This window comes from Pristiophorus japonicus, unplaced genomic scaffold (assembly GCF_044704955.1).
Source record: "Pristiophorus japonicus isolate sPriJap1 unplaced genomic scaffold, sPriJap1.hap1 HAP1_SCAFFOLD_325, whole genome shotgun sequence".
Classification (NCBI taxonomy): Eukaryota; Metazoa; Chordata; class Chondrichthyes; family Pristiophoridae; genus Pristiophorus; species Pristiophorus japonicus.
In genome coordinates this window covers 53953-75744 of record NW_027253052.1, presented here as the reverse complement: position 1 = coordinate 75744, position 21792 = coordinate 53953, and the positions used below count along the sequence as shown (strand labels likewise).

General features: G+C 48.0%; 1 protein-coding gene across 12 annotated transcripts in view; it reads right to left on the bottom strand.

Moving 5' to 3' along the window:
* Positions 1–21792, bottom strand: part of LOC139249565 (zinc finger protein 462-like) — a 302212-nt gene that overhangs the window by 235453 nt on the left and 44967 nt on the right. For 4 of the 12 annotated variants that reach the window (XR_011591205.1, XR_011591208.1, XR_011591206.1 and 1 more), the window contains one exon: positions 5754–5914. The exons of the other annotated variants lie outside the window; for them this stretch is intronic. The gene's annotated coding sequence lies outside the window, so the exon portion shown is untranslated. The remainder of the gene's footprint in view (positions 1–5753; positions 5915–21792) is intronic. 12 annotated transcript variants of the gene reach the window in all.

Sequence of the window (21792 nt, the reverse complement as noted above, 5' to 3'; positions counted from 1 at the left end):
AGCAAACTTGTTCCAGAGGTTGAGAGAGTCAAGCACGAGGGGCCATAGATACACGATTGAATGTAAGAGATGTAGCACAGAGGACTGGAGAAAGGTCTTCACACATGTGCACAACTTGCATTTACACACTGTCTTTGCCACAGTAAAACGTTCCAAGGTGCTACACGGTATCGCAATCAGTCAGAAATTGACACTAAACCACGTAAAGAGATATTCGGACACATGATCAAAAGCTTGGTCAGAGGTAGGTTTAAGGAGCGTCTTAAAGGAGGACTGAGAGGTAAGAAGGCTGAGAGATTAAAGGGATTGCAGAGCTTGGGGTCTCAGCAGCTGAAGGCACAGCCACCAATGGTGGCACGATTAAAATCGGGGAGGTGCAAGAGGCCAGAACTGGGTGAGTGCAGATATCTCAGAGGGTTGTAGGGCTGGAGGAGGTTACAGAGCTAGGGAGGGGTGAGGCCAGGGAGGGAATTAGAAGACAAGAATTAGAATTTTAAAATCGAGGTGATGCCGGACCGGGACTCAGTGCGAGTTATAATATCAGTAGAAGAGTTTTGGATGGGCCCCAAGTTTATGTAGGGTGAAAGATGGGAGGCTAACCAGGAGAGCGTTGGAATAGACAAGTGAAGAGGTAACAAAGGCATGGATGAGGGTTCCAGCATCATCTGAGCTGAGGCAAGTGCGGAGACAGGTGATGTTATGGAGGTGTAAATAATTGGTCTTGGTGATGGATATGTGGTTGAAGCTCATCTCCGGGTCAAATATGACACCAAGGGTGTGAACAGTCTGGTTTAGCATGAGACAGTGGTCAGGGATTGTGATGGAGTCAGTGTCTAGGGAATGGAGTTTGTGGCGGGGACAAAAGACATTAGCGCCTAAGAATCCCTCTAGCCCAATGTCGGGCGGGCGCTAAACTTAGCGACAGAAAACGTTTAGCGCCGGGCACAGCAAAATTCAGTTTTTGCGCCCTGAGAGGGGAGTGGAGCACTAAGGGAAGTGTTCCACACTTCTCTTAGGGCGCTAGGCCGGGTGCACTGAATATCCCATGCTAAAAAAACAGCTTCATAGCGACCTAAGAGAGACGTCCCTGCAAAAAAAATAATTAGAACAAAAAACATTCTCCATACATTACTCATCCGAAATAAAGATAAATCACAAAAAAACAAAAATATCAATCTTACCTCATGCAGTCATTCCTTCCCTAGTAGTATAGAAACATAGAAAATAGGTGCAGGAGTAGGCCATTCGGCCCTTCGAGCCTGCACCACCATTCAATATGATCATGGCTGATCATGCAACTTCTGTACCCCATTCCTGCTTTCTCTCCATACCCCTTGATCCCTTTAGTCATAAGGGCCACATCCAACTCCCTTTTGAATATATCTAATGAATGGCCTCAACAACTTTCTGTGGTAGAGAATTCCACAGGTTCACAATTCTCTGAGTGAAGAAGTTTCTCCTCATCTCGGTCCTAAATAGCTTACCCCTTATCCTTAGACTGTGGACTTCCCCAACATCGGGAACATTCTTTCTGCATCTAACCTGTCCAATCCCTTCAGAATTTTGTATGTTTCTATGAGATCCCCTCTCGTTCTTCTAAATTCCAGTGAATATAAGCCTAGTCAATCCAGTCTCTCCTCATATGACAGTCCTGCCATCCCGGGAATCAGTCTGGTGAACCTTTGCTGCACTCCCTCAATAGCAAGAATGTCCTTCCTCAGATTAGGAGACCAAAACTGAACACAATATTCAAGGTGTGGCCTCACCAAGGCTCTGTACAACTGCAGTAGGACCTCCCTGCTCCTATACTCAAATCCTCTCGCTATGAAGGCCAACATGCCATATCGCCGGGGGGCAGCATGTAGATGAGAAATAAGAGGGGGCCAAGGATAGATCCTTGGGGGACACCAGAGGTAATGGTGCAGAAGCAGAAAGAGAAGCCATTACTATGACTGGATAGTTAGGAATGGAACCAAGTGAGGGCAGTCCCACCCTCTCAGAGGGTTGTAAATCTGTGGAATTCTCTGCCCCAGGGAACTGTGGAGGCTGGGTCATTGAATATATTTAAGGCGGAGATAAAAACATTTTGAGCGATAAGTGAATAAAGGGTTATGGGGAGCGGCAGGGAAGTGGAGCTGAGTCCATGACCAGATCAGCCATGATCATATCAAATGGCGGAGCTGGCTCGAGGGGCCAGGTGGCCGACTCCTGCTCCTATTTCTTATGCTCTTATGTTCACCCAGCATGACGGCAGAGAAGGAGTGTTGAAGGAGGATGGGTTGGTCAACCACGTCAAAGGCTGCAGGCAGGTCAAGAAGAATGGAGAGGGATAGATTACCATGGTTAGAGATGGAGGAGTTAGTTTGCAAGGATGAAGGGGTCAAGGGTGGATCTTTTGAGGAGAGGGGTGATGACAGAAAATTTGAAGAGGAGAAGAACTGTTAACAATATCGCTAACATGGGGCCAGTAAGGGAAGTTGGGTGGTCAGCGGTTTGGTGTGAATAGGTCGAGGGAGCAGGAGGTGGGCCTCATGGACAGGATGAGCTTGGAGAGGGCATGACGGGAGATCGGAAACTGGAGAAAGTTGGGAGATCAGGGCCACGGCAGGGGGGAACCTTATGGGAAGTTTGGCCCGGTGGGCTAGGGGAAGGGAGGGAAGCGGCATAGGCAGCTGAACGGATGGTCTCAATCTCGGAGACAAAGTCGTCCCTGAGCTCCTTGCACATTGTTGGAGGTAAGGGTGGAGGAGGCAGGGAAGAGGGGTTTAAGAAAATGGTTTGTAATGGGGAAGTGAAGCCGAGGGTTATCTTTGCATTCCAGGATAATCCAGGAATAGTAAGTAGTTAGGGCCGAGTAGCGCTTTATGTGGTCCAGCCAGATCTGGTGATGAATGGCTAAACCAGTCCACCATAAACCATCGAGTTTGCGTCCCTTGAACTTAAGGGAGCAGAGATGTGTGCCATACCAGGAGGAACGATCAAGGTGGGAGACAATAATAGTTATTATTGGGGACAGGGGTATCAAAGGTGGTGGTGAGAGTATGATTGAACAGATCAGGAGCTGCAGAAATTTCACAGTGAATGGAGGGCCAAAGGCTGGAGAGTTGGGAATTTGAAAGGGCAATTGCCTTCTTCACCGCCTGCTGTACCTGCATGCCAACTTTCAATGACTGATGTACCATGACACCCAGGTCTCATTGCACCTCCCCTTTTCCTAATCTGTCACCATTCAGATAATATTCTGTCTTTGCGTTTTTGCCACCAAAGTGGATAACCTCACATTTATCCACATTATACTGCATCTGCCATGCATTTGCCCACTCACCTAACCTGTCCAAGTCACCCTGCAGCCTCTTAGCATCCTCCTCACAGCTCACACTGCCATCCAGCTTAGTGTCATCTGTAAACTTGGAGATATTACATTAAATTCCTTTGTCTAAATCATTAGTGTATATTGTAAATAGCTGGGGTCCCAGCACTGAACCTTGCGGTACCCCACTAGTCACTGCCTGCCATTCTGAAAAGGACCCGTTTATTCCTATACTTTACTTCCTGTCTGCCAACCAATTCTCTATCCACATCAATACATTACCCTCAATACCATGTGCTTTAATTTTGCGTACTAATCTCTTGTGTGGGACCTTGTCAAAAGCCTTTTGAAAGTCCAAATATACCACATCCACTGGTTCTCCCTTGTCCACTCTACTAGTTACATCCTCACAAAATTCTAGAAGATTTATCAAGCATGATTTCCCTTTCATAAATCCATGCTGACTTGGACCGATTCTGTCACTGCTTTCCAAATGTGCTGCTATTACATCTTTAATAATTGATTCCAACATTTTCCCCACCACCGATGTCCGGCTAACCGGTCTATAATTCCCTGTTTTCTCTCTCCTTTTTTAAAAAATGGGGTTACATTAGCTACCATCCAATCCATAGGAACTGATCCAGAGTCTGACCACCAATGCATCCACTATTTCTAGGGCCACTTCCTTAAATACTCTGGGATGCAGACTATCAGGCCCTAGGGATTTATCAGCCTTCAATCCCATCAATTTCCGTAACACAATTTACTGACAAATAAGGATTTCCTTCAGTTCCTCCTTCTCACTAAACCCTCCATCCCCTATTATTTTCGGGAGATTATTCGTGTCTTCCTTAGTGAAGACAGAACCAAAGTATTTGTTCAATTGGTCTGCAATTTCCTTGTTCCCCATTATGAATTCAGCTGATTCTGACTGCAAGGGACCTACATTCGTCTTCACTAATCTTTTACTCTTTACATATCTATAGAAGCTTTTGCAGTCAGTTTTTATGTTCCCTGCAAGCTTACTCTTGTACTCTATTTCCCTCCTTCTAATTAAACCCTTAGTCTTCCTCTGCTGGATTCTAAATTTCTCCCAGTCCTCAGGTTTGCCGCTTTTTCTGGCCAATTTATATGCCTCTTCCTTGAGACAATAGATGGGAGTCCAAAGTTAAAGTCAGAGGTCCCGTGGTGGAAAAAGGTCAACGTAGTTGTGGTGGAGTTAGCTTAGAACATCGACAAAGATTCGGGGAGAGGTGTGGAGGGAGTCAAGAAGCTATTTGAGGGGTGGAGTACCAGAGGGCGCACTGCTGGAGGTATTTCCATTAGGATGAACATCCAGAAGGTGTGCAGAAACGATCACAGGGCAGGAAAACGGCGGCAAAGTTGGAAACCACCTCAAGATACAGAAGCAGCAGAGAAAGCTGATGGCCGAGAAGAATGAATTTCTGGGCCACACTGTAGCAAAATAAAGATGAAAACCCAGTAAGACCAATAGGACAGTCATAAACCCAGCAGCGAACAGCAGCTGTGGGGGATCGGCTGTAGCTAGACAACATTACCTTGAAACTTAAGCAACTGAATCGCAGCTTAGAGACAGCTGCTGAGTCTTACAGTGTAGTCCAGTGGAGAAGGATAGGCTTGGCGTCCAGAGAATCTAGGAATTTGGAAGCCAAATTTGAGCAAAGATCCAGGGATCACGGAGTAAAACAAAGAGTAGCCAAGGTTGGGGGTTGGGGGATGGGCCGTGGGCCCAGGTAACTTTAAACTATCAGCTTGAACTTGTAGTTAGGGCTAGAATGCACCCAGTTAGAGCCAGGGGGACTTAAACAGTGGAATAGAGGAGATTGGGGGAGAAAAGGCAAAGGGTGGCCAAGGCTAGAGTTACACAGCAAAGGAGCTCCCTATGGAGCTGCCAGCCCAGGAGCCATCTTGAATCCTCAACCTCACAGAGCTGTGATGGTGTGGAATTCACTTCCGTGGTTAGTGGGCGAGGCCAAAACTATGCAGATTTTCAAGATTAGATTGGATAGGTGATAGATTGGTTTGTTTGTGTTTTGCAACTTGTATGTATTTCCATCTGTTGATCTCATCATCATTAACAGTCCCTCGAATCGAGGATGACTTGCTTTAATGAAGAACCTAATATTCCAGATCCCAAACTACATCCTGAAGGATGCCTGTGCGTGGATTTTTTTAATGTGGGGTGACCGTTGCACACCAGCCACCACACGGGCTTGACAGAGCTAGGTCTTGGTCCAGTGGCAAGGATTAACCAAGACGACTGGAGACCAGCTCTGCTGCACGGACCTAGTGCGCACACATATCGCAGTGTGGGCTGGTCCGTGCTGCCCCTGGGCCCTGAACTCGCGCCTCTCCTGGGCCCCGATCACGTCCCCCTATATTCTCTCGCCGCTCCTTCCTCCCGACCTCGCCGCTCCGATACCTGCCTACACTCCAATCAGTGACCCAGATCTTGGTGACATCCCTCTTCACTGCTGTTGCTCTCCTGCTCCAGCACGTGCTGCTCCCTGGAGTGGTATGCTGCCATGCTGCTCCTTCCGCTCCCCGGCCTGCTCCGATGGTGCTCACAGGCCGGGGGTCGATCTATGGTGCACAGAAAGCATGAGTAATTGGGAGAGTAGTCACATTTACCACCTACAGATCTTGGATCATAGATGTCAGCCTCAGCTCACTCTTGTCTTTAACTCACAAAGTTGTGGGTTCATGTCTCACTGTAAGAATTAAGCCCATAATCCAGGCTGACACTCTGGTTAAATCCTGAGGAAGTGCCACAGTGCAGAGCTGCTGAGAGGTTAAACTGGGAATGAGGGGGTTGACTTATGAGGAAAGGTTGAGGAGATTGGGCCTCTACTCATTGGAATTCAAAAGAATGAGAGGTGATCGTATCGAAATGTATAAGATTATGAGGGGGCTTGACAAGGTGGATGCAGAGAGGATATTTCCACTGATAGGGGAGACTAGAACTAGGGGGCATAATCTTGGAATAAGGGGCCGCCCATTTAAAACTGAGATGAGGAGGAATTTCTTCTCTCAGAGGGTTGGAAATCTGTGGAATTCACTGCCTCAGAGAGCTGTGGAAGCTGGGACATTGAATAAATTTAAGACAGAGATAGACAGTTTCTTAACCGATAAGGGATTAAGGGGTTATGGGGAGCGGGCAGGGAAGTGGAGTTGAGTCCATGATCGGATCAGCCATGATCGTATTAAATGGCGGAGCAGACTCGAGGGGCCGTATGGCCTACTCCTGCTCCTATTTCTTATGTTCTAGGCCCTGTCTTCTCCCTCAGATGGACAGGCAAGGTCCCATTTGAGCTGGTGCTATGTGTGCCTACAAAACAGTGAATACACTTCAAAACCAATTAACTGGCTGTGAAGTGCTGAGGGTGTGAAAAGTGCTGTATAAATTTACGGATTTGTTTCCTTCTATTCTTTAATTCACAGATGGACAGAAACCAACTCTGAATGAAGACACAGCATATCCGATCTTGTGTGCAGTCCCACATCCGTGTCAGGATCTGGCCAGCAGTTCTTGTGCCTAGACAATCCAGAGAGGTTTGAGTATTATGAGCAGGTCCTCTGTACTGAGGGACTGACCGGCGGGCGTTCATATTGGGAGGTGAAGATCACAGAATATGCCACGTGGTGGGGAATTGGAGTTAGCTACAGGAGCATAGTCCGCAAAGGCCAGGGCAAAGAACGTGAATTGGGAATGAACAATCAGTCTTTGTGTCTCTACTCAGTTGAGGATGAACTTTCTGCTCTCTACAAGGCCAAAGTGACCTATCTAACCACTGGACACCCCACCAGAGTGGGAGTGTACATGGATTTTGAGGCTGGAACGGTCTCGTTTTACAGTGTGTCCGACAGGAAATTCACCCTGCTACACACCTTACTGCAGCAAGCATTCATCGAGCCCCTCTACCCAGCTCTGGGGGTTGATGTCGAAACATCACTGTCTTTGTCTTTTTAAAAGACGAGCGAATCTCCTGTGTCAAAATACTGCGGATGCTGGAAATCGGAAGTAAAAACAGAACTTGCCAGAAACACTCAGCAGGTCAACGGGGCAAGGAGTAATTATAGGGGAGAGTATGGCTTGTAAACCAGGCAAGGATAATTGTAGAGGGTCTGGGGATAAATTCGGGGCATTTGCACCTCCCGTTAGCGCTAATGGGGCATAAGCGACTTTTCTCCTGTTAACGTCTCCCGCAAAATTCCGCAGGAGATTAGTGGTGGCGATAACTGGTCGTGCCCTGTTCTGTTGCGTCGGCGATGACGACATCATCATCGTGTGCAGTGCCCCATTTTCACTCCGCAGCAAAAATTCGGTAGCGCCCCCTGAAACTGCGACGGGCGATGCCAACAGCAGCTTCAGGGGTCGCATATGGCGCTCGGGGGGGGGCTGAAAATTAAAGGGGAGGGGGGGATTTGTAAAAAGAAATGTCCAACTTAATGGCCTCGTTGATGGATCGCGGGGTCCGTGCTGCGATCTTGCAGCCCGGCACTCCGCTTGTGTGTGGGCTGCAGCCATGGCATCCCGCTCCCTGATGGTCCAGGTAGGGACCTATTTCCCCTCCCCCCCCGCAGAGTCGGCAGAGCTTGGCCCTCCCCTTTAATGAAGTGCTTCTGACACAAAGTGAATTTGGATTTTTCCTGCCCACGCTCCAAACGGCGACCTGGGTCCTGATGACATTACCCATTCGCCCACCTCGAAGCGGTCGCACACTTGTGTCAGCTCGCGCTGGAATCTGCAGTGGCTGCTCCGGCTCTTTTTGAAGCCCCGACCTGCGGAGATGTTCTCTCGCAGGTCAGGGTAGCCCACAATGTCCTACGGCTCGGTGCTCCAGCTCTTTTTGAAGCCCTGACCTGCGGAGATGTTCGGGGTAGCCCATGATAGCATTAAGCAAATACCTGGATTACACTATTGTATAAGTAGATATTGGACTGTCTGAGTCATCTTTGGCATGTAAGGGATGTGGGATTGCCTTAAAAGAGAAACTGATCCCACTGAACCTGAGATGGTATCTAAGGCAAGACCCTAAGAGATATTAACCTCAAGGGTCAGTTTCCAAATGTATGCTGATGACACCTGTCACTTGGGAGCGAAAGTCCATATTTCTGAAATGCTTCGCTTTTGGTGCAGTCTGGAGATGACATATGCTGGCTGGGTTAAATATTGAAGCAGCTTTCTGACTGAAGTTTGGATCAAAGCAGGATGTCTCACAAAAACAGGATGCTAGACGACATGCAGCCATTCAAATGTGTCAATCTGATCACCTGTGTGTTTACAGTTATTCATGGCAAGGGTTGATTGCGGCAATGAGACCCGATTTCAGGACAATGGGTAGCTGGTCATTTAGTCTACATCATCTCTATGTTAATTTAGTCTACATCATCTGTATGGTAACTATTTGTAGGTACCATTGATACTCTACATGGAATCGAAAACTTGATTTTGTATAAACTCCTGCTGATCACCTGGCTTGTGTACTGTAATTCATGAAGCAGTTAGACGTGATTTCAGGACAATGGTCATTTAGTCTACATTGTCTGTATGTTAATACTATGATTTTGTATAAGAGTGATTGATACTATGATTTTGTATAAGAGTGAGGAGAGACATCAGTTTGTCGGCACTCGAGATTGGAAGGTGTTTGTCTCACAAGTAGAGAGCGTATGCTGTCTTTATGAAGTGAATCTCTCAGTAACTTTCATACTGGTTTTGTGTAGTATGAATGTTTAAAATAAACGACCTAATCCTGCTATTTCTACAACGGAGTGTGTGTGTAATTCCGACATTTAAAGCAACTAAGCAAAAAGAGTAAGACAGCTGCCCAACAACACCCAGCGTTACCTATCCAGCATTAACCTCGATTCCATGACTACTTCAGTGTCTGACATCAAGTTGTCGATGATGGTTGGTAAAACACACCTCTTATTCAGCTTCTGCCAAAAACTCTGTACCTTGCCCTTGAGTTGCCATCCCTCTCTGCATCAGATTTAACCAGAAGGTACTCAACCAAGCTGGATTCAGAACTGGCTGGCAGGATGTAGACAATAAGTAGTTATAGATGGATTTGCATCTGTTTGGACACCTATCACCAGTGGTGTCCCACAGGGATTGGTGTTGGGACTGTTGCTCTTTATTATATTTATTAATGATCTGGATTGTTGGGGCCACACTCTGCAAATTTGCAGATGATACCAAGCACTGTGCAAGTGTTAGAACTGTAGATGATGCTCATCTGCTTCTGGCAGATCTTAATGTGTTGGGAGATTGGGCTCAAGACTGGAAAATGATGTATAACTTACATAAGTGTAGTGTTATGCATGTGGGCAGGGCAAATGCTCAACATTCATACACCCTTCAGGCGAGAGTTGGATTTGATTCTGGCTGGGTCGGAGATCACCTCTTATAGAAATTAGGATCTCCTGGACTAGTTTCGATCACCTAGATGAGTCGGAGAGGAAATTCCCAGATCTTTTTTCCCAAATTGGCCTGTTTTTTTGGTCTCTGCCAGGAGATCACATGGTTTCAGGTAGGGTGGAGTGTATCGCAAACCTCAGGAGTCTATTATCAGCAAGGGCAGACATTGACGACGAGGTTCAACACCGCCTCGAGTGCGCCAGCGCAGCCTTCAGCTGCCTGAGGAAAAGTGTTCGAAGATCAGGCCCTCAAATCTGCCACCAAGCTCATGGTCTACCGGTAGTGATACTCGCCCTCCTGTATGGCTCAGAGACGTGAACCATGTACAGTAGACACCTCAAATCGCTGGAGAAATACCACCAACGATGTCTCCTCAAGATCGTGCAAATCCTCTGGGAGGACAGAAGCACCAACGTTAGTGTCCTCCATCAGGCCAACATCCCCAGCATCGAAGCACTGACCACACTCGACCAGCTCTGTTGGGCGGGCCACATTTTTCACATGCCTGACATAAGACTCCCAAAGCAAACGCTCTACTCAGAACTCCTACACGGCAAGCCAAGGTGGGCAGAGGAAACATTTCAAGGACACCCTCAAAGCCTCCTTGATAACATACAACATCCCCACCGACACCTGGGAGTCCCTGACCAAAGACCGCCCTAAGTGGAGGAAATGCATCCGGGAGAGCGAGTCGCATTGCCGAGAGCATGCAGAAAACAAGCGCAGGCAGCGGAAGTGCGTGCGGCAAACCAGTCCCACCCACCCTTTCAACGACTGTCTGACCCATCTGTGACAGAGACTGTAATTCCCATGTTGGACTGTTCAGTCATCCCGTATTGGACTGTTCAGAACACCAGTGGCAGGTCGAGGCCATAAAAGGAGTGGAGGTGCGGTGGCCTGGGAGCATCGTGGAGACCATTTCAGGGAGTAGCGCCAGCTGGTGCAGGAGGGCCACGGCAGCGAAGAATGACGTCAGCAAGGTCCAGGTCGGTGATTGGAACGTGGGCAGACACAGCGAGAGACTGTGGAGGGATGTGATCGGGGCCCAGGAGAGGCATGAGTTCGGTGCCAGGAGCAGCACGGGCCAGCCCACAGTGCGATGTGTGTGTGCACTAGGTCCGTGTAGCAGAGCAAGTCTCCAGTCGTCTTGGATAACCCTTGCTACTGGACCAAAACCTAGCTCTGTCAAGCCCTTGTGGTGGCCAGTGTGTAACACACACCACACGTTAAAAAATCCACGCACAGGCATCTTCCACCCTTCAGAATGTAGTTCGGGATCTGGAATATTAGGACCTTCATTGAAACACCTGTGAACTCATCCCTTTTTGGTGTGGAAGCAAGTCATCCTCGTTTCGAGGGACTACCTATGATGATGATCGCAATTGTGTGGGACAAGCTCGATGGACCAGATGGTCTTCACCTGTTTGTATGTTTGTAAGTATTTCTATGCAAGTCTAAGGACAGATCTAGCAGCCCTAAAATGGGCATCCCTGAGACATTGGGATTTCAGCAGCAGAAATATATGCCACCAGAATCTAACTTCATGGTTTGACAAACTCCTAACTCCTTGATTATCATCAAGCAAGGAGACCAACCCTGGGTCAATGGCAGTTGTTGAAGGACAATCATAGGCAGTCCCTCAGATTCGAGGAAGATTTGCTTCCACTCTTAAAATGAGTCCTTAGGTGGCTGAACAGTCCAATACGAGAATCACAGTCTCTGTCACAGGTGGGACAGATAGTCGTTGAGGGAAGGGGTGGGTGGGACAGATTTGGCGCAGGCTCTTTCCGCTTCCTGTGCTTGATTTCTGCATGCTCTCGACGATGAGACTCGAGGTGCTCAGCGCCCTCCTGGATGCACTTCCTCCACTTAGGGTGGTTTTTGGCCAGGGACTCCCAGGTGTCAGTGGGGATGTTGCACTTTATCAGGGAGGATTTGAGGGTGTACTTGTAACTTTTCCTCTGCCCACCTTCGGCTCGTTTGCCGTGAAGGAGTTCCGAGTAGAGCACTTGTGTTGGGAGTCCCGTGTCTGGCATGCAGACAATGTGGCCTGGTCGAGGATGCTAATGTTGGTGCGTCTGTCCTCCCAGGGGATTTGTAGGCTCTTGCAGAGACATCATTGGTGGTATTTCTCCAGCAACTTGAGGTGTCTACTGTACGTGGTCCATGTCTCTGAGCCATACAGGAGGGGGGTATTACTACAGCCCTGTAGACCATGAGCTTGGTGGCAGATTTGAGGGCCTGGTCTTCAAACACTCTTTCCCTCAGGCGGCTGAAGGCTGCACTGGTGGCGGTGTTGAATCTCGTCGTCAATATCTGCTTCTGTTGATAAGAGGCTCCCGAGGTATGAGAAATGGTCCACGTTGTCCAAGGCCGCACCGTGGATCTTGATGACTGGGGGGCAGTGCTGGCAGCGAGGACAGGCTGGTGGAGGACCTTTGTGTTGTGTATCTGTAAAGCATGCACTCCCATGTTCTGCCACCAGGGAGCTCATCCCCTGAAGTCCCAAGGGGTCCCAGCATCCATTGGGAGCACTGTATATAAGCCTGCCCCTAAGGCCTGTTCCTGACTTTGGAATGCCTCATTAAAGACTGAGGTCACTGTTACTTTAACCTCCCTGTGTGCAGCATCATCTGTGTTAGGAACACAATAACTGGCGACTAGAATACGAATCAACGCAAAGATGCAGCAAACTGTGGGCATCCTGGAGAAGTTCTTGGAGGGTGAGGACAGGGAAGCTGATGTTGAACGGCTAGACAAGTACTTTATAGCCAACGAGCTGAACGGAGAAGGAAGCGCTGCAAAAAGGAGAGCGGTCCTCCTCATAGTCTGCGGGGCACTTATCTACAGCCTCATGAAGAATCTTCTGGCTCCGGTGAAACGTATGAGGAGCTGTGTACACTGGTTCAGGAACATCTTAACCCGAGGGAGAGCATGCTGATGGCGAGGTATCGGTTCCACACGTGCCAGCGATCTGAAGGTCAGGAAGTAGTGAGCTACGTCGCCGAGCTAAGGTGACTTGCAGGACAATGTGAATTTGATGGCTACCTGGAGCAAATGCTCAGACTTTTTTGTACTGGGCATTGGCCACGAGACCACCCTGTGAAAACTTTTGACTGTAGAGACACCGACCCTCAGTAAGGCCATTGCGATAGCACAGGCGTTTATGTCCACCAGTGATAACACCAAACAAATCTCTCAGCACACAAGTGCTAGCAATGTTCATAAATTAACTGGAACTGTGTTTGCGAGCAGAAATGTACAGTGCAGAAACCATGAGTCTGCAACTGCCAGCAGGCCTCAGGTGACCCAGATGACTCAGAGTCCCCAACAAAGGATGAATGCAAAGCAATTCACACCTTGTTGGCGTTGTGGAGGCTTCCATTCAGCCTATTCATGCCGCTTCAAAAGGTATGTTTGCAAGAGCTGTGGAACAATGGGGCACTTCTAACGAGCTTGCAAACGAGCTACAAGCTCTGCAAAACCTGCTAACCACCACGTGGCAGAGGAAGATCGGTCCATGGTGGATCAAAGCAATTTCGAGCCGAGAGAGAGGAGGCAGATGCTGAAGTACATGGGGTGCACACATTTTCGACGAAATGTCCACCTATAATGCTAAACGTAAAATTGAATGGCTTACCCGTAGCCATGGAACTGAACACTATCGCTAGCCAATCCATCATGAGTAAAAAGATGTTTGAGAGGCTGTGGTGCAACAAGGCAGTCAGACCAGCCCTGAGCCCCATCCACACGAAACTGAGAAAGTACACCAAAGAGCTTATCACTGTCCTGGGCAGCGCCATGGTCAAGGTCACCCACGAGGGCACGGTGCATGAACTACCACTCTGGATTGTCCCGGGCGATGGCCCCACACTGCTTGGAAGGAACTGGCTGGGCAAAATCTGCTGGAACTGGGATGACATCCGAGCGCTATCACATGTCGATGAGGCCTCATGTTCCCCAGGTTCTTAACAAATTTCCTTCCCTTTTTGAGCCAGGCATTGGAAACTTTTCAAAGGCGAAGGTGCGGATCCACTTGGTACCAGAGGCACGACCCATTCACCACAAGGCGCGAGTGGTACCTCACATGATGAGGGAGAGAGTGGAAATTGAGCTGGACAGGCTGCCACGCGAGGGCATCATCTCCCCAGTGGAATTCAGCGTGTGGGCCAGCCCGATTTTTCCAGTACTCAAAAGTGATGGCACGGTCAGGATTTGCGGCGATTATAAAGTAACTGTTATTCGTTTTTCACGACAGGACCAATACCCGCTACCTAAGGCAGACGACCATTTGCGACACTGGCAGGAGGCAAGACGTTCACCAAGCTTGACCTGACTTCGGCCTACATGACGCAGGAGCTGGAGGGATCTTCGAAGGGCCTCACCTGCATCAACACTCACAAGGGACTGTTCATCTACAATAGATGCCCGTTTGGAATTCGGTCGGCTGCAGCAATCTTCCAGAGAAACACGGTGCGCCTACTCAAGTCGGTACCACACACGGTGGTTTTCAGGACGACGTATTGGTCACGGGTCGGGACACCATCGAGCACCGACAAAACCTGGAGGAGGTCCTCCAGCGACTGGATCGCGTAGGGCTGCAGCTGAAGAGGTCGAAATGCGTCTTCATGGCAACAGAAGTGTAGTTTTTGGGGAGAAAGATTGCGGCGGACAGCATTCGGCCCACAGACACCAAGACAGAGGCTATCAGGAACGCGCCCAGGCCACAGAACGTCACGGAGCTGCGGTCGTTCCTGGGACTCCTCAACTATTTTGGTAACTTCCTACCGGGGTTAAGTAACCTCTTAGAGCCCCTACATGTGTTATTGCGCAAAGGTGAGAACTGGGTATGGGGAAGAAAAAAAACAAGTAATTGCTTTTGAGAAAACCAGAAACATTTTATGCTCCAACAAGCTGCTTGTATTGGAAAACCCGTGTAAAAGTCTTGTGCTAGCATGTGATGCATCGTTGTACGGAGTCAGGTGTGTATTACAACAAGCTAACGTTGCGGGGATGTTGCAACCTATCGCCTATGCCTCCCGGAGCTTGTCTAAGGCCGAGAGGGCCTAAAGCATGATTGAGAAAGAGGCATTAGTGTCTGTGTTCGGGGTAAAGAAAATGCATCAGTATCATTTTGGCCTCAAATTTGAGCTGGAAACCGATCACAAGCCCCTCACATCCCTGTTCGCTGAAAACAAGGGGATAAATACTAATGCCTCAGCCCGCATACAAAGGTGGGCACTCGCGCTATCAGCGTATAACTAGACATCCACCACAGGCCAGGCACCGAGACCTGTGCAGATGCTCTCAGTCGGCTATCATTGCCCACCGCGGGGGTGGAAATGGCACAGCCTGCAAACTTGTTGATGGTCATGGAAGCGTTTGAAAATGATAAATCACCTGTCATGGCCTGCCAGATTAGGACTTGGACCAGTTAAGATCCTCTGCTGTGCCTCGTAAAAAACTGTACTGCATGGGAGCTGGGCCAGAATCCCCATTGAAATGCAAGAGCCAATCAAGCCGTTCCAGCGGTGAAAGGACTGCCTGTTGTGGGGTAACCGCGTAGTGCTACCAAAAAAGGGCAGGGGGACGTTCATCTCGGATCGCCACAGCACACACCCGGGTATAGTAATGATGAAAGCGATAGCCAGATCCCACGTGTGGTGGCCCGGTATCGACTCTGACTTAGAGTCCTGTGTACGGCAATGCTGCGTATGTGCTCAGTTGAGCAACGCGCCCAGAGAGACACCACTAAGTTTGTGGTCCTGGCCCTCCAGACCATGGTCGAGGATCCATGTCGACTTTGCGGGCCCGTTTCTCGGTAAAATGTTCCTGGTGGTGGTGGATGCTTTTTCAAAATGGATTGAATGTGAAATAATGTCGGGAAGCACCGCCACCACCACCATTGAAAGACTGAGGGCCATGTTTGCCAACCACGGCCTGCCTGACATACTGGTCAGTGACAATGGGCCATGTTTCACCAGTGCCGAATTTAAAGAATTCATGACCCGCAACGGGATCAAACATGTCACCTCGGCCCCGTTTAAACCAGCCTCCAATGGGCAGGCAGAGCGGGCAGTACAAACCATCAAACAGAGCCTGAAACGAGTCACAGAAGGCTCACTCCGAACCTGCCTGTCCCGAGTACTGCTCAGCTACCGTACGAGACCCCACTCGCTCACAGGAGTGCCCCCGGCTGAGCTACTCATGAAAAGGACATTTAATACCAGACTCTCGCTGGTTCACCCCAACCTGCATGATCAGGTAGAGAGCAGGCGGCAGCAACAAAATGTAAACGATGGTCGCGCCACTCTGTCATGGGAAATTGATCTGAATCACCCTGTGTATGTGCTAAACTATGGGCATGGTCCCAAGTGGATCGTGGGCACGGTGATAGCTAAAGAAGGAAATAGGATGTTTGTAGTCAAACTAGACAATGGACAAATTTGCAGAAAGCACCTGGACCAAACGAGGCTGCAGTTCACAGACTGCCCTGAACAACCCACAGCAGACACCACCTTTTTCGAGCCCACAACACACACCCAAAGGATCAACGACACCACGCCGGACCAGGAAATCGAACCCATCAAGCCCAACAGCCCAGCAAGGCTGGGCTCACCTAGCAGCCCTGCAGGGCCAACAAGACGCCAGCCCAGCAAGGGCACAACCAACACACCAGAACAGACATTTGTACCGAGGCGGTCCACCAGGGAAAGAAAGGCTCCCGAACGCCTCACATTGTAAATAGTTTTCACTTTGACTTTGGTGGGTGAGTGATGTGTATTTGTAAAGCGTGCACTCCCATGTCCCGCCACCAGGGAGCTCATCCCTTGAAGTCCCAAGGGATCCCAGCATCCCTTGGGAGCACTGTATATAAGCCGGCCCCTAAGGCTTGTTCCTGACTCTGGAGTGTCTTATTAAAGACTGAGGTCACTGTTACTTTAACCTCACTGTGTGCAGTCTCATCTGTGTTAGGAACAGAATACTTTATCTTACGGATGTTTAGCGTAAGGCCTATGCTTTCGTACACCTCAGTAAGTACATCGACTATGTCCTGGAGGTCATCCTCTGAATATGCAGAGATGCAGGCGTCATCTGCATACTGTAGCTCGACGACAGAGGTTGGGGTGGTCTTGGACCTGGCGTGGAGACGACGAAGGTTGAACAGGTTCCCACTGGTTCTGTAGTTCAGTTCCACTCCAGCGGGGAGGTTATTGACTGTGAGGTGGAGCATGGCAGCAAGGAAGATTGAGAAGAGGGTTGGGACAATGACGCAACCCTGTTTGACCGCAGTCCGGATGTGGATTGGGTCTGTAATGGATCTGTTGGTAAGGATCACGGCCTGCATGTCGTCGTGGAGCAGCCGGAAGATGGTGACGAACTTTTGCGGCCATCCGAAACGGAGGAGGATGCTTCATAGACCCTCGCAGTTGACAGTGTCAAAGGCCTTTGTAAGGTCGAAGGAGGCTATGTATCAGGCTGTTCTCTGCATTTTTCCTGTAACTGTCGCGCTGCAAAAATCATGCCCGTTGTGCCCCGTAGGGGACGAAATCCGCACTGCGACTCCGGGAGGAGCTCCTCAGCCACAGGGAGAATACGGTTGAGGAGGTTGAAGGGCATGCCAGGAGCAACACCAGCATACCTTGGATTGAGGCATGAATCTAATCAGTTGCTGCATGGCGTTACCTACATGTTAAACACTAAAAGCAGCAGCCTATGGACAGAAGTATGTGGGACCACAACCAAGGGACCAGAACAAAGAGCTCTTTACCTTCCCACACCCAGTTTAGAATGGTGATGGAAAACTAGGCAACGAACAGAGGAGTAGGTACCATGAACATTCCCATCCTCAAAGCATGGTGGAGCCCAGCAAGTACAAGTGATATGGCTGATGTGTTGGTAAGCATCTTTTGTCAAATGTATGCTACTACTCAGCGTCCTCTGTTGATCCTCACCATCATAGATACCAGTGTCCAGCCAATTTGTTTCATTTAATGTGATAGCAAGAAATGACTGAGTGCACTTGTCACAGCAAAGGCTGCCACTTTCTCCAAAGATTGAAGTACCCCCATCATGCGACTGTTTAGCTCCTAATCAGACCCTGGAGCACGCCATTGAGCACTGCCCTCAGAGGGAATTCACAGGTAGCCTACAAGATATCCACGCTGTTACACCGGAAGCTTTGGCCTACATATCCAACTTGGATATTGACGTTTGATTTATTTTGCTACTGCCATATGAAAGAAGAAGAAGGAGACAGCAAAGGCTAGGGGCCCTGACAACATCCTGGCTGAAGACCTATGCTCCAGAGCTAGCTGCTCCACTAGCCAAGCTGTTCCAGTACAGTTATGACACTGGATTCTATCTGACAATGTGGAAGATTGTCCAGGTACGACCAATTCACAAAAAACAGGATAAATTCAACCCAGCCAATTACTGCTTAATCAGCCTCCTCCCAATCATCAGTGAAGTGATTAAAGGCGGGTGGACGAGGCAAGTAAAAGAACAAAATTACCTTTGTTGTTGCCGTTTTCTTTGCGGGTTCCTTCCGCAATCGATCAGCCTGGCATTCTGCTCGAGTGCCGGGCTGATCGCGCGGGATCGCCACGGCCTTGGTGGTCCAGGTAGGTCTGTTGTAAAATGCACAGCCTGCAGCGATGGCCTTTCCCTTTAAGGGAGGAAAGGGCGCTCTGTATGCGGCAGCGCTGCACGGCCCAGTGTGCTGCTCTGCTGAGGCCTGCGTCCTTTAAGCGCTCCATTTCCTATCTGGACGCTAAAGCCAATTTTTTGAAAACTGGGAGCTCTTTGTTCTGGTCCCACATAAAACTGCGCCTGGTGCTAAGTTTCCCGGCTTTCAAAAGTTACCGCCCCCAAATGGGGCAATAATAAATTTCTCCTCCATAGAATCATAGCATGGTTACAACACAGCAGGAGGCCATTCGGCCCGTCGAGCCTGTGCCGGCTCTCTGCAAGAGCACTTCAGCTAGTCCCACTCCCCCGCCCTTTCCCCATAGCCCTGCAAATTTTTATCCAATAGGATAACATACAATAGGAATGAATTACATATATGACAACACAGATAGAAATGTATTACATATTGTAACAGACAGCACAAAAAAGATTGTTATTTACCATTAAAAAGATTTTACAAGATAACTTTTGTAAACTGCACTCAGAGGCGATGATAAATTAATGAAAAAGCTTGAAAAGAAATACCTTCTCAAATACTTTATTGTATAAAATATCACGATTTGTTTTACTTTTACCACTTTTCCTGTCAATGTTAACATATTAGCAGATCTCCTGTGGCATTGCTTTGTTATACCAAGTAATGGGCAATGTATTATTCTGCTACTAAGGTGTCGCTAAATGTAATCGAGCATGTCCACAGGATGTAATTGCCAGAAAAAGGCACAGTCTAAGATCAATTAAAGGTTAATTATTACTACGAACCATGATTTTTATTGATTTAATATTTTAAAAAATTAATACATGGGACATCAAAATCTACGTGTGTGACAGACATGACTTTATTTATATTAGTGTGTCTCCAGCAGAATTGTTATTTGATAAGTCAGAGGATCTCGGGCGACTCTCTCTTAACTCTTATTTTAATGGCTATCTGTCCAATGTTATTTTTGCTGTAGTCTCTTTGCCTTTTTCTTCTTTCCTTTCACGTTGGAAGTGGTGTTGAATGGCATGGAAAGGAGCTGTCAGGACCAGAAATCCTTATTTTCTACTGGTGGGTTTGAGGACAATGCAGCCTATAGTCCTTTGCAGCTATTTACCATCACCACATAATGCCCCTATAATATTTTTAAGGACCTTAACCTACACGAAAGGTCAGCGACCTGAAACGCTAACTCTGTTTCTCTCTCCACAGATGCTGCCTGACCTGCTGAGTATTTCCAGCATGTTTTTTTTATTTAAGATTTCCTGTATCTGCAGTATTTTGCTTTTGACCTGGAATGCATTTTGTTTTAAATCATATTATGATATTGCAATTAAGGTTAAATTCAGTTCACAAAGGGTTAACTCTCCAGTAGTACATTTTTTGACTTGGAATTTAGAATGTTAATTAGAATAGTTTCTAGATGGAACCTCAGATGCAACAGCCATCGGAATATGTACTTTTACACGGTATGTTAATTTTGTCCTCAAACTCACCAGTAGAAAATAAGGATTTCTGTTCCTGACAGCTTCTTTCTACGCCATTCAACACCACTTCCAACGTGAAAAGAAAGAAAAAGGCAAAGAGACTACAGCAAAAATAAAGTTTATTTGGTCTGGTCTTAAATATTTCTCACCCTTATGACAGAATAGTTTTCATCCAAGCACCTGGCCCAAGGCAGCTTAGCTGAACAGACGAAGGTGCCACAAGTGGGTAGCAATGTGGTGGGCCAAACTTTGGTGCACAGGTAAGGGAGGGGTCAGAGGGCAGTACAGATACAGCGAAGAAAATCCAGAAACTTTGGGATGGAGGCCGCTCCAGACTCTGGGTGTTTCTGGATTTCGGAATGTTTTTGCCTGGGCTGAGGTAGGTGGAGGGGGGGGGGGTGGTCGGGCGGCTGAGGTAAGGGGGGCACGCAAATCGGGCCGGGGCCGAGGTGGGAGGTCGGGCTGGGGCCGGAGGAGTTCGGGCTGGGACTAGGGGAGGTTGGGCCAAGGCCGAGTGCGAATTTCGGAACATTTTCCGGACCACCACGCCACGGATCAGCCCAGTGTCTGGATTTTGGAACATTCTGAATTTCAGAACTCTGGATTTTCGACGCTGTACCTGTATTTGTTTCTCTATCTCTGAGGAGAATCCGTACGATTTGGTTAGAGAGGCTCCACTACAAAGTATGAATGTAATTAACATACAAGACAGGACATAATGAGCAAGCTTATGAACAGCAAGCTTGAAAGTGGGTTTTGACTCTTGGTGGCAGAGTTGCATATTTTATATTATTATGGTATGAGGTGTGGTAGGAAATTGATGAATCTTGCTGTGAAAAAGTATTCTACTTATTCATGAAGTTCAGGAAATATAAACCAGTTTGTTGCATTAAAATCATTTTTGTCTCACTAGAGTGCTTTTCACTCCCCTTCCATAAACACAAGAAAATGCACATGGTGGGACGTGCATCATCACAGTATCCAGCACATACAGGGTTCAATGCTGTGATCCCTTGGTCACACTATTGTTTTAACTAGATACTGAACACTAAAGGTACCCTCCAGATCTGCTTACAGAACACAAGAGCAGGAGGAGGCCACTTGACCCCTTGCGCCTGCTCTACCATTTAATATCATGGCTGATCTGATCATGGACTCAGCTACACTGCCCTGCCTGCTCCCCATAATCCTTCACTCCCTTATCGTTCAAAAATCTGTCTAACTCCACCTTAAATATATTCAATGCCCCAGTCTCCACAGCTCTCTGGGGTAGAGAATTCCACAGATTTACGACCCTCAGAAGAAATTCCTCCTCGTCTCAGTTCTAAATGGGCGACCCCTTATTCTTAAACTATGCCCCCTAGGTCTAGATTCCCCCACGAGTGTAAACATCTTCTCTGCATCTACCTTGTCGAACCCCCTCAGTATCTTATATGTTTCAATAAGATCACCGCTCATTCGTCTAAACTGCAATGAGTATAGGCCCAACCTTTCTTCATAAGTCAATCTCTTCATCTCAGGAATCAACCTAATCAATCTCTGAACTGCCTCCAATGAAAGTATATCCTTCCTTAAATAAGGAGACCAAAACTGTGCGCAGTACTCTAGGTGTAGTCTCACCAATATCCTGTACAGTTGTAGCATGATTCCCTGCTTTAATACTCCATCCCCCTTGCAATAAAGACCAACATCCATTTGCCTTCCTGATTACTTGCTATACCTGCATACTAACTTTTTGTGTTTCACGCACAAGGTACTGCAGCATTTTGTAATCTCTCTCCATTTAAATAATAATTTCCTTTTTATTTTTCCTGCCAAAGTGTATAACCTCACACTTTCCCAGTGACCAGTGATGTTGAAATTAACAGAATATCTAGTG